This window comes from Balaenoptera physalus (assembly GCF_965194825.1).
Source record: "Balaenoptera physalus genome assembly, chromosome: 15".
Classification (NCBI taxonomy): Eukaryota; Metazoa; Chordata; class Mammalia; order Artiodactyla; family Balaenopteridae; genus Balaenoptera; species Balaenoptera physalus.
In genome coordinates this window covers 65,948,461-65,965,355 of record NC_138894.1, presented here as the reverse complement: position 1 = coordinate 65,965,355, position 16,895 = coordinate 65,948,461, and the positions used below count along the sequence as shown (strand labels likewise).

Here is a 16,895-nt window from a genome sequence, read left to right as displayed (position 1 = left end):
GTGGGGCTAGCTGAATTGTTTGAGATCTTTGATCAGCTGCACTGGAAGTCTTACTCTTGGACCTTCGAGTCAGACAAGCCAATAAGTTTCCTTTGTTTTTCTTAAGATAGTTTGAGTTGGTTTTCTGTCCTTTACAACTAAAAAAAAAGTAAGTATAGAATTGCTATTAGGAAAAGGCCATTGCTAGGAATAAACTCTAAAGATTTGGTTGAGTCTAAGTGTATCACAGGATGGAGAGGACCCCTATACCAAGGGCAAGAAAATCGTCCCTCTTTGTTATGCTGTTCCAAAACATATGGTTAAAGGGTGACCTCTTCTTTCTTTGGACTCAGACCACGTGCCTGCTGAGACTGGAGCTTTAGAGGAATCGTCAGAATTTCAGGATGTTGCCTGCTTCTTGCATGTCTTTCAAGAAAAGAAAAAGCTTCAGTATAAATTGGTCCCTGTGAAAGCAGGAAGGAAATAGTATATAACTTCGTTAAGAGGTGCCTTTCCTCCATTTGGATGTGGGCAGTAATCTAAGACTGCTGGGGGTCAGATAATCATGCACCTCATGGAACTACAAAAGCCAAAAGCCCTGCCCCAAGCTGAAGTTAGTGTTGGCAGAGGTCGGGAGGTGGGAGATGGAGTAGGGTATGTGATTGGGACTCAGGAGGAATTTGAGAAATCCGGAAGCCTGATCCTTTACGCCCCTCCCCAAACTATCCTGCTGAACACTGGCTGGTGGGGAAGGTAACAATTCATTCCCTAGTAAACAGCCAACAAATGGGTTCAGCCTGGGCGCAACACTGATCAGTTCTGCCTCAATACCTCAGCCTGAGTCATTTGGGACTCTCTTAGCTGAAGGCTAAGAAGTGCTGCTAAGAAACAGGTATGCAAAAGAGTCTGGTCTATAATCAAGGACAAGACAAGATTTCTGATTTTCACCTACAGAAGTAGACCCAATCAGTAGATGACTAGGGGTTTAAAAGTATTGAACTTCCAGAGAAATATCAACCGGAAAGCACTTGGGATTGTTGGATTTCTAAGGCAATCCCCAGGTCCTTGTACTAACACCAAATGCAAGAGAGATGTTAAGGGGCAGGACCTCCAGAAGGATTTTTTCCTACATTCATTTTAGGCACAGCCTTGAAGAATAATGAATGTGGGCGATCTGTGCACAGGGAGAAGCCTGGGGTTGTCAGATTGGTTTCACTGTCAAGATGTAAATTCTTGCGGTGTTATTCTGTAGGGTCTGGTACATGCTGTGGCATACATCATGGCACCCTTTCTGAATGGAGTTTTTGTTTTTTAGTTTTTTTGGCCGCACCGCGAGGCATGTGGTATCTTAGTTCCCGGACCGGGGATTGAACTGCGCCCCCTGCAGTGGAAGCACGGAGTCTTAACCCCTGGACTGGCAGGAAAGTCCCCTGAATGGAGTTTTATTGGAAGATATGCTATTTTTCCTCCTCTACTGTGTAAGGGAGCTGTAGGGGGATCATTACATTGATCATTTAAACTGCAGGTTATGTTTTTATTATAACTATTATTATTGTACCTTTATAGTGAAAAATTTCAAACAACCACTATAAATATCAATAGAATAATGAACCCTGATGTATCCAACCTCAACAATTGTCAACTTATAGTCAATCTGGTTTTATGCATATCTCCACTCACTAGATTATTTTGAATCAAACCCTACACATCGTATCATTACATCTGTTAATAAGTCATAAGTATTATTTTCAAAAACCCGTAATACAATAACACCCAAAAAATTAACAGTGATTCATTATTATTATTAAATATCCAGTCAGTGTTCAAACTTCCAGTTGTTTCATGAATGTAATTTTAAAAATATATACTGCAGATTATTGAATCAAGAGAAACCATATCTGGATATCAGAGATGTGTACATCACCCAGAGATCCTGGGCATGAAGATGGGGTAGTAACTGGATGTGTTTCTGTGTTGTCTCTCTTTGGAGTAAGTGTGACTTTAGTTATACATTAGTTGGACATACATTTGTTGGACAAACATTAGGTGGAGGGACTTTTGAAATTGTTTGAGTTTGTGTTAAGTAGGCATGGGGGAAATGTAGTTGATATTTGCTCTTATTGTCTGCCCACTCTTTCTTTCTATGAAGGAACTGTCTCCCTCCCATCTCATTAGGTTCTTGTGAGACTGTTAATCACAGTGTATGCGCTGGCTGCAGGACCAGTGTGTGACTCAGGCCTGACCAATAATGGACCAACTTCTCATCCATGGTGATTAGACATGGTCTGAATACAAGCAACCAAAGTATTTTCATGAGATTGAAAATCTCACGAATGCAGGGAGTCTGTCATCCATTTGAATCATGAGCTAAAACAATGTGGGTATGGAATTGTTTCCTTAGCCACACTTCCTGGGATAGGGAAAGAGTGTACATAACAGTGGGAGAGAATGAGGCCAATATAGGGAGAAAAGCAGAGACAGGATGAAGTAAGAGTTGGCGGGGTTGATGGCAGGGAGGAAGAGAGAGAGGGGCAATGACAATATTTGAACCCTTGGGTTTAGCTGTACCTAAAGTTACCTTGGAAGTTTTGTGAAACAATATATTCATTTATTTCCCCTTAAGCTAGTTAGAACTGGGTTTCCTCTCGGTTGCAACTAAAAGAGTCATAAAAACTGGGTATAAAAATCTTGAATTACAACTTTTGCCCCTCCAAATTCTATACACTCTGCTTAATTTCCTTCTAACATTTAATAATACAAAAGAGTGGAATTCCTGGTGGTCCAGTGGTTAGGATTCTGAGCTTCCAATGCCAGGGGCTGGGGTTCCATCCCTGGTTGGGGAACTAAGATCCTGCAAGCCACGTGGCACGGCCAAAATAATAATAATACGAAGGAGAAATCTGTAATCAGCCTGACTTCCCTCCCTTTATTATGCAATTCATTATTCCTGTCTGGATGCTTGAAGAGTTTTTTCTTTATATATATTTTCCCTCTGAAACATTATGGGCTCCTTACACCTGCATAATTGAGGCTTTTTCCAATTTGTGATTTTTTTTCAACTGTGTCTTTGATTATAATTTCTATTACACTTGCTTTGGTTTCTTTCGCCTATAATTCATAGGTTGGATGTTTATAAGTTGGGGATGGTGGGAAATAACAATATTCTGACAGCCTCCAAAAGCAGCAGCTAGTCAGTAAAGGTCAGCTATCCAGTTTCTGGGTTGGGGCAGGTCTTGCATTCTTATTCCAGGGAGCCAGACCATTTGGGAGAATTGAAGGGACTTTGTACCTTTTTTTCAGATGGGTAGTCTTTCTATTAAGGCAGCATAACACAAGGATTTACCAACTGCACTCTTTAGCACAGTTCCATCAGTATGGTGGTTAATGAAAATGTTAGTTTTTAATTCCTCCCCTCCCTTCTGATTCATGGTTATTTTAGAGAAAATTTTTATTTTAAGGAAAATTTTAGAGAGACTGTCAGATGCCATTTAAAGTTGAAAGTCTTTTCTGTTGACTTAAGAGCCAGTTTCTATCATGTACTTTGTGTTTTCAGCATTCACTTAATTAATTAATTCAATTCTCAAACCAGCATTATTGAGCAACTTTTATATGGCAGACCCTGTGGTTGGCTAGGCTATATAATTGAATAAGATGCTATTCTAATTCTTAAGGACCTAGCAATCTAGTGGGTAGATAGATGTACAAAACAACCAACTACAAAGGACTGGTAAGCCTATGATATACACAGTGCTCTGGGAGCAAATTAGGAGGTGACAGACATTTGTATCCAGTTTTGTAGAATCAGTAGGAGCTTACCAAATAAATGGAGAAGAGGCATTGCTGTATTATTCTGCTATCATTGACCTGTGTCCTTTGAATGGGATGTGATGGGGGCTCTGCCTGTATATGGATATTTCTTTTCAAAATTTCACTCCACTGCCTTTAAATTTCACAAGCGTTTTCTTACAACTGACCGATCTGCATGCCACACACAGTGTATGGGATGAGACGGGCAGCTTTGCCTCTCTCCTTGTCAGTTTAATTTCGCTTTTTCTCTACCCACTGGGTATGGAGATGCTGGGTTCTTACACATTTTAATTGCTTATCTATTGCAAAATATATTTATGTAGTTTTGAAGGAAAGCAGTGATTTATATTAGCAGAGAATGGGAGAGTTTAAAGGGATAATCTAGTCTAACCTCCTCATTTCCAGTTCCATTTTCTAGTTGTTAAGGTCATACAGCTAAGTAAGACCAGAGCAGGAATTATAATCATGATGATGAAGATTGCACAGCACTGGCAATTTTCACACACATTGTTGCATTTAATGTTCACAAAGATCCTCTGAGCCTTGTATTATTATTATACCCCATTTACCAGGGAGGAAATTAAACTTAGCAATACCAAGGTATTTGTTTTAAAATGTTGTATTAAATCTCTGGACTTTCAGTCTAGTACTTTCTCTGTTACTCAATGAAAACTCATTGGTTTTTGTTTGTTTAATTGAATTCTAATTAAAAATACTTTTCAAACTAGGATCTAGGATTATCTTTTTTTCTTTTTATGTTTCTTTTTCTTTTAGGATTATCCTTAAAAAAAATAATAAAATGCATAAATGGTATCTAGCCCTGTATCTGATTTCCTATATTTCTTATAGTCCATATCACAAGTAATATTTCCCATACTCCTTGATATTATACTGCTTTGTATTATTGTCTAGTGTGTGTTTATATGATTTGTGTAGTCTGAGCAAAAAGCCTTTTCCCTTTTCAAAATCTAGTAATTTTCTATTACACCCCCCTCTTTGTGACTTCTCTTAAGTTCACCAACTGTCAGCTCTTTCCCGCCTCTCCATGGCAGATTGCCAGATTGTATAAATCATGCCTTTGGCTGTTCTTGTCAACAACTGCAGCAGAATTTTTGCAAAACTCTTGTAAACAGTGTGTTGCAATGTTAGTGGCCTCTGCTACTAACGCCTCCCTTTTCTTTTAATACGATGCTCAGTCCCCTTGTTTTATGAAGTGGACCATTTCATCTTTCTTCCACGTGCAGCTAGCTAGGCTTTTCTCATGGATTTAGTAGAAGTTGATCTTGAAATTTTCACAAAGGTGCTTCTTCTCTTGCTCCTTTAGTTTCCATTAGGATCCCTAATGGGAGTGATGTTGAACACCCATCATATCAAAGAGTCCTATTTTCGAATCCTGACCCTGTCACTTTCTGGTTGAGTCATCCGGGGCAAACTTTTCCAACCTCATCTGTAAAACGGGATCACATTGCACATACCTAATGGCAGAATTGAGAAGATGGAATTACCATTGTTTTTTTCGGCCACACCACACGGCATGTGGGATCTTAGTTCCCTGACCAGGGATCCAACCCACGCACCCTGCATTGGAAGCGCAGAGTCTTAACCACTGGACTGCCAGGGAAGTCCCAAGAAGATGGAATTAGATGAGAATAGTACCAGATACATAATGTTTACTAAAAAGAATGTTGATTTCCACTTTTATTATTCTTGTAAATAATTCTTTCTTTGGTTGAAGTTTCTCTTTGTTGTCAAGCTAACCATTCAGTCATATATCACAAACTCACCACTGCCTTCTCTCTTTTGAAACATTGTAAGTCAGTTGTTTTGCTTTTGCCTAAACTCTATTTCTTGAGCATCTGGACCCAACTCTCTTTTTAATCATTTTGCTTCATTCTTTTCCTAAGAGTTTTAGGGCCTACTACTCTCTGGCATCTTTAGATTGGAGCAAATGGTCCCTTCGAGTCATTCCTCTGACATTTTTAGCCACTTTACATTCTCTCAGTAGTTTGCTAACTCCACGTATAATCTGATAAACCAGTTCCCAAGAAGTCAGTTTTAAGATAGTGGAAAAATTGGTATCTATCACTTTACAGTGATATGCTCTGGTAGTTCTATTGGCTCGTTTCCTGTTTTCCCCCCAAGCTTTTAGAAAATGCATTCACATAAATATTCTTCAATTCTGTATTATTCATATTAATTTCATAGGCTGTGATTGATTATTTCTAATCCTGTCCCTTTTAGTTGAAGGGCAGTCAAGATCCTCTTCCAATTCTAATGCTTCTTTTTATATTCAGGAAACTCACCATTTAACAGATATAACAACAACCATAAATGCTAGGATACAGGGATACAGAGGGATAAAAAACATGGTCCATCCTTCAAGGAACTCATAATAAGTAAGTTGTCCCTTCCTTATTTCTTTAAAAGACATTCATATCGTTTTATTTTCATAATCGTTAAACTTGGCTTCTTACATAAATGAGTATCTAGTCCTACATCCTTGGAATAATTCTTACCATCAGGACTATCCCAAGGTTTATATTAAGGTGAAAAAAATATTAGATGGTTCCCAAAAGAAGTGGTTTGTGGTTTGGGTATAATTTGCTTAGTATTTGCATATGCCTATTTTGAAAAGACCTAGTGTTTCAAGTTAAAACACTAAGGCTATAAATGAGAGCAGATTTCTTGCTTCATGTTTGGCTGCCATAATTGATACCGATTCCAGAAACGTATAGCCAGAAGTGAGTCAACAGTTAAAGGGAACAGAGAAGAGGAAAAAAAAAAAAAAGAGTCTCAAGAAATCTTCTAAGACGGTAATAGCCCCCATCTGGAATTTTCCTCTCCTCTGTAAGAGCTTTTGCAGTTGGAGTGCAGTGTGGCTGGACGGAGCTCTGGTTTGCATGCTGCCGGCTGAGGGTTACTCCAAGTCCACCCCATGCTCAGCTGTTTCCCTTACTGGCCTTTGAGTTAGAGCATGGAAGACGCCCTGTCAAAATAGAAATGTTTAGACACAGAATTTTATTGCTGAAAGGGATCTTACAGATCATTATACCACAGAGATTCCCAAGCCTTTTCAAGTGTGAGAACCCCTTTTCGATCTCAGCGTTTTTTGGATTCCCATTTAGTAGGACTTAAACTTGTAGTGTGCATGGATTGAGAAGGTATATAATGACAGTATGCCACTATGAGTTCAATAATCATTTGCATGAATTTAAACTTTGTTAATCAGAACAGCAATTACATATATTTGAAACAAATAGCTATACCTGTATGAGTGAGACATATCATTTATTTCATCTATAGCCTACTAGGTGTACACATGGATTTGGAGATCCCATGAATTTGGAGGGCCCCGGGGACCTGCACCTTGGAAAACATTGATCTAATCCAGTCTCCTATTTTAACAGATGAAGATAAATGTGGTTTATGGATATTAAGTGACTTTCTAAGGACACAGCTAGTTAGTGGCAGAGTCCAGTTCATTGACACCTTTTCCACTGTGCCTCCGCTGTCTTAAACTTATCTGAAATTATTATTCATCCAGATCAGCAGAGAGAGGTATCGTAAATGAACTAGCTCCGAGGAAACTATGACTGTGTACCACACACAGGAAAACATGCTCCTGTATATAACAATAACAATAACAAAACAGATTAATTAATCAATTAGTTTGTATATAGAATTAATTAGATTGTATATAGAATTCTTGCATAACTTGTCTCACTTGACAATTACATATTTCTTGAGGATTGCAAGGAAGTAGAGACCTGTGTTAGGTACTTTATAAACTGTGGAGTAAATATGAAAAATATTGACTTTCTGGCCACAAATAATAACCCCCCTCAAAAAAAATGCAGAGGAAGAATTAAAAACCTTAAATATTATGGGTTTTTGGCAATGAACGGGCACAAAAGTCAGCAAGTATGGACATCCTCAACTTCTGCCAAGTCAGGAGGAGCAGTTCTGGCTGCTGAGTTGAGAAGAGAAATGAGAAAAATCACCAGCCAAATAATACATTATAATATTGGCAGACACAGGAGGGGGAGTGTGTCACAGATATTAAAAAGCCATTCAGTGTTAGAAGGATGCGATTCAGCTGGGGAAAGAAGAAAAGAACAATTGATATTTCCTGGATATTTATTAATGTTTAGATACAAGAGGTTGTATTGAGAGTAGCCAAGTCTTCAGCCCAAGTTTTCTCTGAGTGCTTGATATGACGTGAAAGATGCCGAACAGAGCTGTTCAGATCCGTGCTCTCCTTGGGTGACCCATTTCTGCCAGTACTGCACTGGGTTAGAAAACTTCAGCGGCTTCCTAGACTAGCTTTAGGTCTCTTTTGATCTGGATGACCCTTGGGAGTCTGAGTAGATTTTGATTCCTGTGAAGATTTGGGTCATTTGGGGGTAGATCTTGCCTGGTCCAATCATATCTTTTGTGTGGATATGGTAATAATGAGGGTCCATTCAGTTAGATCCAATAGTGTCTCAAGAAGGTCAAGGCTACTTACCTAGTTACGCTGTGTATCTGTTTTCCATAGATAGAGGATCTATTTCATGAGCAAGGTTTTCCATCTTCATTCCAACCAAATGATTTGAAACTATGAGCTTCAAAAGAAATCTTAAGGGAAGATAGGGCTGAACATGAGCAAATCCATTCTCACCACCGGAAGCTGGAACTCCACCTGCATTGTCTTTGGGGGACAGCCCATCTGACTGAGTCTTAGAGAAACACAAAGTAGATATAACTGGTATTGACAGAAAAGTTGTACAAACAGATCGTGATTAATTCTGTAGTCCGTACAGCTGAATATAACAAAACTGGGGTCCAGGGACTGTTGCTTTGCCTCCATGTTCTCTACCCGCTCGTTCCCGAGACTCTAGGTGTCGGAGGGAGGGAATGGCGTTTGCCATAGAGCAGAACCCTTCCTCTTCTCAGTAACTCGCCTGTTAGAGCTGCAGTGCTGGCAGCGGTCCTGAGAAGGGCTCTGCAGTGTGGGCTGGTTAGCAGGAGCATTTTCACTGCAGGCAGATTCGGTTGCCTTGGTGAAGTCCCCACGCATCTGAAGAGTGGCTCATCTGTTTCCGGCTGGGGATCACTTGTGCTCACCCAGACACCCATGAGAAACCTGGGAGACTGGTGAGCAGGTGCTGGCTGAACCGGGAACCTTTAAGAATCAGCCAACAAAATAGATAATTTTACTCAGTACAATTCCAGGAGGACTAATTTTTGGAGGAAATGCAGTCAGAGAAGCATTTTCAGTGTCAGGGGGCCTAGGGCAGGAATGGTGAGTTGAGAAGGAGGAGGGAAGAGGAAGAACAGAACAAAGCAGTGAGGGGGTGAGTTGGGGGGTGAGCGGGCTGAGAGATTCTTAGCACTTGGGTGGAGAGAGTTGTCTAAGAAAGATTTTAAGGATGTAGCCTTTATGATATGCTTGTAAAACCTCTCACCCTGCTCCTTCATGAAAATCACAGTAAACATCTACATTGTGCTTTTTCCAGTGTGGGTGTCAGGACCCACCTTTGGCTATTGAGCTGTTGAAGTGTGGCTGGTCCGAATTGAGATGCACAGCAAGTGTAACATACACACTGGATTTTGACGACTTAGTGTAGGAAAAAGAATGTAAAATATCTATTGCATTGATAATTTTTTACATTGAATACTTGTTGAAACGATAATATTTTTAATATATTGGGTTAAAGTATATCATTAATGTTAATTCTACCTGTTTCTTTTTACTTTAAAAAACTGTGTCTATTAGAACGTTTAAAACATAATGTGACTGGTGTTATACTGCTACTGGAAAGCACTAATCTACATGATTCTTCAAAGCTACTGGAGTTAGATTTGTGTTTATTTTGGGTTGGTATTGGTGGTGCTGTAGGGTTGTACAAGCAGACACTCACACCGATGTCTGCTGATGGCCAAAATGGAAGGGAGGGTCAGACGTGATAAATCTCAGGCTCCAAAAGGAGCATTGGTCAGCAGGCTTTGGTAAGTACGTCTGTGTGCCGAGACCTGCAGACATTTGGAAAGATTCAGAGTCAGAGAAATATCTGGGCGAAATGGGGCCTGACTTAAATATATCGAAAGGAGACCAAGTTTTCCTACAAGAACAGAACTGGTATTAACAGAGAAACCTCAGAGGGCAAAGATGGGAAACAGCGGGGATGGGAGAGAAGGTGCAGCCTTCTCTGCGAGTGTGTCATGCCTCAGTAAGAATGCCTGGGAGGGAGGAGAAAGAGGAAAAGAAGAAAGGACGGAGGGGTAGGGAGGAGAAGGAAGGAAATAGAACTGAATTGAGAAAAATAGCCACGCAAGGCTAGACATGGTTCATGTGGTCCCTAATAGATCTTGTGAGTTTGAAACAGCTTGAGAAGTGACCACTCCACGGAGCAGAAATCCTCTGTAAAACCCCCACAAGTAAAGAAAAACAGGTTTCCTGAATGTTCAGTAGCAGCAGTCATGAATCTGTTTATTTGAGAAACGGCTTTGAAGCTGCCCTAATTCTTTGTTAAGACAAGACTGGGGAGAAAGGAGTATTTGCATAAGTGATGAGGTGAAAGGGCTCCTGGCGTCCTCGAGGTTGAATGCTTCCCAGGGATACGTCCTTTAGCGCCCTCCATAGGAGGGCAGGGAGTCCCTGGCCGCATCCCTAGCACAGTGTTATTCTGTAGCGGTGTGTATATATATCGCTCAACTATTTGGAGCACGATTGGGCCCTTCAGATAACCAGAATAGCATCCTTCATTTCACTTTACGGCCAGCAAAGACACTCATTCCAAAGAGTTAGTAGAAACACGTAAAACCCTTCAGTGGAGTACAGCCTATGCTCTGGGTCTGAACAAGTTCAGTTCAATTTCTTATCCCATAACTCCTGTGTCTATGAAGCCAGGCAGTTAAAATGAATGACCCGAGGCGCTGCAAGGGTCTGAAGTGCCTCACAAATCATCAAAGAAAGACTAAATTATGTCCTGAACTTACCAAAGCCAAAAAGTGAACTAATAATATATTTTAGAAACAGTTGCTCCATGAGCTGAAACTGAAAACATGGTGATGTTTAACTCCAATTTAATGAGAACATCTAAGTAATTAAAAGGCCCCACTCTTAAAGCTTTCTGGTTGATTGAAGGTGCTTTGCATATTGGAAACAGGTATGAAAAGCTTTTATGTGTTAGGAGTTCTCTGAGGCAGAGCTGTTAACACTACCCACCTGGTGGACCACCTGCATAGGTTCACCTAGGAATAGTTAGAAATGCAAATTCTCAGGGCCCACCCCAAAATCTGCATGTTATCAACATCTTTAGGGATTCTAGGCACGCTGAAGTTTAAGAAGCACTGGCCTAGGGGACTAGTGTGTCTCTTGGAAAGGAAGGAACACCCTTTCCTTGAACAGGGCCTCTGGGGACCACAGCTAATCCTTATTTTATGTTCTAGGCACTGGGCTAAGAACTTTACACAACTTACCTCATTTTAATCCTTCAGCAGTTCTAAGGAGGCAGTATTAGAATTAATGCCACTTTACAGATAAGGAAACTGAGATATAAAATCATTAAGCAATTTGCCCAAACCCACATGCCCTAAGTAGGAGAACCAGGATTCACATCTAGGCTGCCACTCTTTGGCAGGACGTGATTCAGTCTTTTTCACTTGGGTTTTGAGCCATCTACAAGATGGGCAGATAGGGAGTTCTGTGGGTCCTACCCCCATGGGTTTGCTTTGTCCTTTCCAAAAAGCCTGGGATTTCCTGCTTAAAAGTCCCACAGAATCTAGATGGTGGAGTGACTTCCCCAAATCACATAGTTAATGGCATAATCCTGGCTGGAGTGCAGGTTTTCTGACCTTTCATCTCATATGTTACAATAAAAAAAAATACCAAAAAGCAAAACTGAGACCATAAAATTGACCTGAAATACCATCTTTTAGGAATAATGTCTGTTAAATTTGGAGGTTTACTCGTATATGACTCAAGATAGCTCAAGGAAAGGGGACTTATTTAAAAGTGGGGCGGAGGGAGTTAGTGTCACCCCTCCTTTCACCCATCGCACTCTCTTGAAGCACACGTTCTGTTTCTCTGTTCTCTTCCTCTCCCTTCTGCAGGCAAGGCTGTCTCCACTACTCCTCTGCTTATGGGTGAATGAAAATGGCCACCCCAGCCCTGATTGGACAACATCCTTCATTTCACACGTCAGCAATCATGTGAGCATGGTTTTGTGTCTCTTATTTCTAATTCTCCAATCAGAGAATTCTAGGCTATTCACTGATCTCTCATATTAATCAGCCAAAGTCAAGGTGTTATTAAAACAAAGGCAAGAAGGCTATCCCTTTCAGTAGGGTCATGGGGGTAATTCCAAATAATGGATTATAGAGTAGGCAACCCTGCCCAAATGTTCTACTACATTTTTTAAAAATAAAAATGAGATCATACCTCTTGTAGCTTTTTTTTTTTTTTTTTTTTTTTTTTTTACTATTTTGCCAACATACTTCCCTGCCTATAAATAATATCGTACCTCCTCAGTTTTCGTGATGGTGATACAATCAGCATATCCATTGTATGGCTCTGCCTCGGTTTGCTCAACCATTTTCTGTTGGTGGGTTTTCTTTCCTCCAGGTATTTGCCAATATGGTCAATGTTGTAATGAACAACTTTGTCATAAATCTTTGTGCCCAGTCTTAGTTCGTTTTTTAGGATAAATTCTTAAAAGGCAAAACTGCTATGTTAAGAAGTGTGGCCATTTTTAAGGCTTTAGAAATACATACCCCAATTACCTTCTGGAAAAGCTGTCCCAGTTCAGACTCCTACCGGCAAGGGAGTAAACCTTCCCACAACCTCACCAGCACTGGGGATTATTCTTTTTTATCTTTGCTAATTTTATAGGTAAAAATTGAGCTCATTGTTCTTTTAATTTGTGTTCTGGCTGAGGTGGAGCAATTTTTTCACATGTTCACTGGCCTTTTGTATCTCTGGTTTTGCAACATACATCTTTTGAAAACCTCAACTGTGCTTTACACAGGAAAAATATTTTGGCAGTTGTCATTAAATGTCTGCTTGTTCCTTATTCTAGTGGCGTCCTTTAGTTGATTACCCCAACCTGAAGGTAAACCAGCATCGCATTATTAGGATAATAGTATTTGAGTCTTCAAACAACATGTAAAGCTAAGCCTTTAGTTTGTTACCCTGTCCTTTAGGAAGATGTTCTTGGAGAGGCGAATCGATCTTCCAAGCTATGTGATAAAATGTCTGAGACCAGAATACCTAGTTGGCTGAAATGGTGGGATAGGGGTGAAGTGAGAATATGAAAGATGTCAAAGCAGTTGGAGTTGTTAAGGGAAGAGAATTTTTCGTACTATCCTGATCTCTAAGAAGGGGGAGAGGAATCTGTATGGGAAGTTGACTGTTTCTTTTTAATCCTTGCTTTACATCCAGCATTGAAAGGATGGACCCCTATCTCCTGTTCAAGTTGGAGTGTGGGTAGTTTTGAGTCTCCTCACAATTACTTCCTGGGACTTTGAAAATGATTCAGGATAGAAGACTCCCAAGAGATCAGATTGAGGTGACAGTAGGCTCATTGAGAATCACAGGTCAAGACATTCTGAGGAATGCAGGATGGTGGAGCTTGGCTACACAGGTCAGAAGTGTCCTTCTGTATAGGCAGTCGCCTCTGGTTTGATTCCACAGGGTTTCCCAAGCTTCCCTCATGATAATGATCACCTGATGTATTCACTAAAAACAAACATTCCAGGCCCACTGATTCAGACTCTTCAGGCAAGGGCCTGATGATTCTACCATCAGAGAAATTTGGAAAACACAGATTCAGAGGTTCTGCGGGAAGACCTTTTATAGCAGATAGCTTTTAGGATGTCCATTCAGCCTATACGATAGCCACCAGTACAATACAATACAATTCCCTACCCCTAGGTCGGACCTTAGTATTCATGGTTGGGCTTTGTCATACCCGTGTCCCTGGCTGCAAAGGAAGCCAGGCTGTGCCAGTCAGATTTTCTCTCTGTAAATTAAAAATGGTATTTAGAGTAGCCAGTCTGTCTCTAGAATTGCAATATGGAATGTCAAGAGCATGGGGCAGCTATATTCTGCCATGTGGATGAAGAAGCTGTTAAAATGGTATACAGGAGGACAGAAGAATGAAACACAGATTCCCTCTTGGCTTGCAGTAGCTTGACTTGCTTTCAGTAACTTTTATCTCTACTAAAACACTCTAATATAAAAAAAATCATCTGCATGTAACTAAAACCTTTACCTTGAACATCAATTGAAGTTAATGGGTCTTCTATTTTATTTTATTTTTTAAATTAATTAATTATTTAAAAAAATTTTTGCATTTTATTTAATTTATTTTTTTATACAGCAGGTTCTTATTAGTCATCAATTTTATACACATCAGTGTATACATGTCAATCCCAATCTCCCAATTCATCCCACCACCACCACCCCCCCGCCACTTTCCCCCCTTGGTGTCCATACGTTTGTTCTCTACATCTGTGTCTCAATTTCTGCCCTTCAAACCGGTTCATCTGTACCGTTTTTCTAGGTTCCACACATATGTGATATTAAAATACGATATTTGTTTTTCTCTTTCTGACTTAACTTCACTCTCTATGACAGTCTCTAGATCCATCCACGTCTCAACAAATGACCCAATTTTGTTCCTTTTTACGGCTGAGTAATATTCCATTGTATATATGTACCACCACTTCTTTATCCATTCATCTGTCGATGGGCATTTAGGTTGCTTCCGTGACCTGGCTATTGTAAATAGTGCTGCAGTGAACACTGGGGTGCATGTGTCTTTTTGAATTATGGTTTTCTGTGGGTATATGCCCAGTAGTGGGATTGCTGGATCATATGGTAATTCTATTTTTAGTTTTTTAAGGAATGTCCATACTGTTCTCCATAGTGGCTGTATCAATTTACATTCCCACCAACAGTGCAGGAGGGTTCCCTTTTCTCCACACCTTCTCCAGCATTTGTTGTTTGTAGATTTTCTGATGATGCCCATTCTAACTGGTGTGAAGTGATATTGTAGTTTTGATTTGCATTTCTCTAATAATTAGTGATGTTGAGCATCTTTTCATGTGCTTCTTGGCCATCTGTATGTCTTCTTTGGAGAAATGTCTATTTAGGTCTTCTGCCCATTTTTGGATTGGGTTGTTTGTTTTCTTAATATTGAGCTACATGAGCTGTTTATATATTTTGGAGATTAATCCTTTGTCCGTGGATTTGTAAATATTTTCTCCCATTCCGAGGGTTGTCTTTTCGTCTTGTTTATGGTTTCCTTTGCTGTGCAAAAGCTTTAAAGTTTCATTAGGTCCCATTTGTTTATTTTTGTTTGTATTTCCATTACTCTAGGAGGTGGATCAAAAAAGATCTTGCTGTGATTTATGTCAAAGAGTGTTCTTCCTATGTTTTCCTCTAAGAGTTTTATAGTGTCCAGTCTTACATTTAGGCCTCTAATCCATTTTGAGTTTATTTTTGCATATGGTGTTAGGGAGTGTTCTAATTTCATTCTTTTACATGTAGCTGTCCAGTTTTCCCAGCACCACTTATTGAAGAGACTGTCTTTTCTCCATTGTATATCCTTGCCTCCTTTGTCATAGATTAGTTGACCATAGGTGCTTTCTGGGCTTTCTATCTTGTTCCATTGATCTATGTTTCTGTTTTTGTGCCAGTACCATATTGTCTTGATTACTGTAGCTTGGTAGTATAGTCCAAAGTCAGGGAGTCTGATTCCTCCAGCTCCATTTTTTTCCCTCAAGACTGCTTTGGCTATTCGGGGTCTTTTGTGTCTCCATACAAATTTTAAGATTTTTTGTTCTAGTTCCTTAAAATTGCCATTGGTAATTTGATAGGGATTGCATTGAATCTGTAGATCACTTTGGGTAGTATACTCATTTTCACAATATTGATTCTTCCAATCCAAGAACATGGTATATCTCTCCATCTGTTGGTATCATCTTTAATTTCTTTCATCAGTGTCTTATAGTTTTCTGCATACAGGTCTTTTGTCTCCCTAGGTAGGTTTATTCCTAGGTATTTGATTCTTTTTGTTGCAGTGATAAATGGGAGTGTTCCCTTAATTTCTCTTTCAGATTTTTCATCATTAGTGTATAGGAATGCAAGAGATTTCTGTGCATTAATTTTGTATCCTGGAACTTTACCAAATTCATTGATTAGCTCTAGTAGTTTTCTGGTGGCATCTTTAGGATTCTCTGTGTATAGTATCATGTCATCTGCAAACAGTGACAGTTTTACTTCTTCTTTTCCAATTTGGATTCCTTTTATTTCTTTTTCTTCTCTGATGGCCGTGGCTAGGACTTCCAAAACTATGTTGAATAATAGTGGTGAGAGTGGACATCCTTGTCTTGTTCCTGATCTTAGAGGAAATGCTTCCAGTTTTTCACCGTTGAGAATGATGTTTGCTGTGGGTTTGTCATATATGGCCTTTATTATGTTGAGGTGGGTTCCCTCTGTGCCCACTTTCTGGAGAGTTTGTATCATAAATGGGTGTTGAATTTTGTCAAAAGCTTTTTCTGCATCTATTGAGATGATCATATGGTTTTTATTCTTCAGTTTGTTAATATGGTGTATCACGTTGATTGATTTGCGTATATTGAAGAATCCTTGCATCCCTGGGATAAATCCCACTTGATCATGGTGTATGAACCTTTTAATGTGTTGTTGGATTCTGTTTGCTAGTATTTTGTGGAGGATTTTTGCATCTATATTCATCAGTGATATTGGTCTGTAATTTTCTTTTTTTGTAGTATCTTTGTCTGGTTTTGGTATCAGGGTGATGGTGGCCTCATAGAATGAGTTTGGGAGTGTTCCTTCCTCTGCAATTTTTTGGAAGAGTTTGAGAAGGATAGGTGTTAGCTCTTCTCTAAATGTTTGATAGAATTCACCTGTGAAGCCATCTGGTCCTGGGCTTTTGTTTGTTGGAAGATTTTTAATCACAGTTTCAATATCATGACTTGTGATTGGTCTGTTCATATTTTCTATTTCTTCCTGGTTCAGTCTTGGGAGGTTATACCTTTCTAAGAATTTGTCCATTTCTTCCAGGTTGTCCATTTTATTGGCATAGAGTTGCTTGTAG

The 16,895-nt window shown here is 39.7% G+C and overlaps 1 long non-coding RNA gene across 3 annotated transcripts in view; it reads left to right on the top strand.

Moving 5' to 3' along the window:
- LOC309644263 overlaps positions 1-16,895 on the top strand; it is a 200,341-nt gene that overhangs the window by 152,317 nt on the left and 31,129 nt on the right. For all 3 annotated transcript variants that reach the window (XR_014254320.1, XR_014254321.1, XR_014254322.1), the window contains exon 8: positions 11,884-11,982. This is a non-coding gene — a long non-coding RNA (uncharacterized lncRNA). The remainder of the gene's footprint in view (positions 1-11,883; positions 11,983-16,895) is intronic.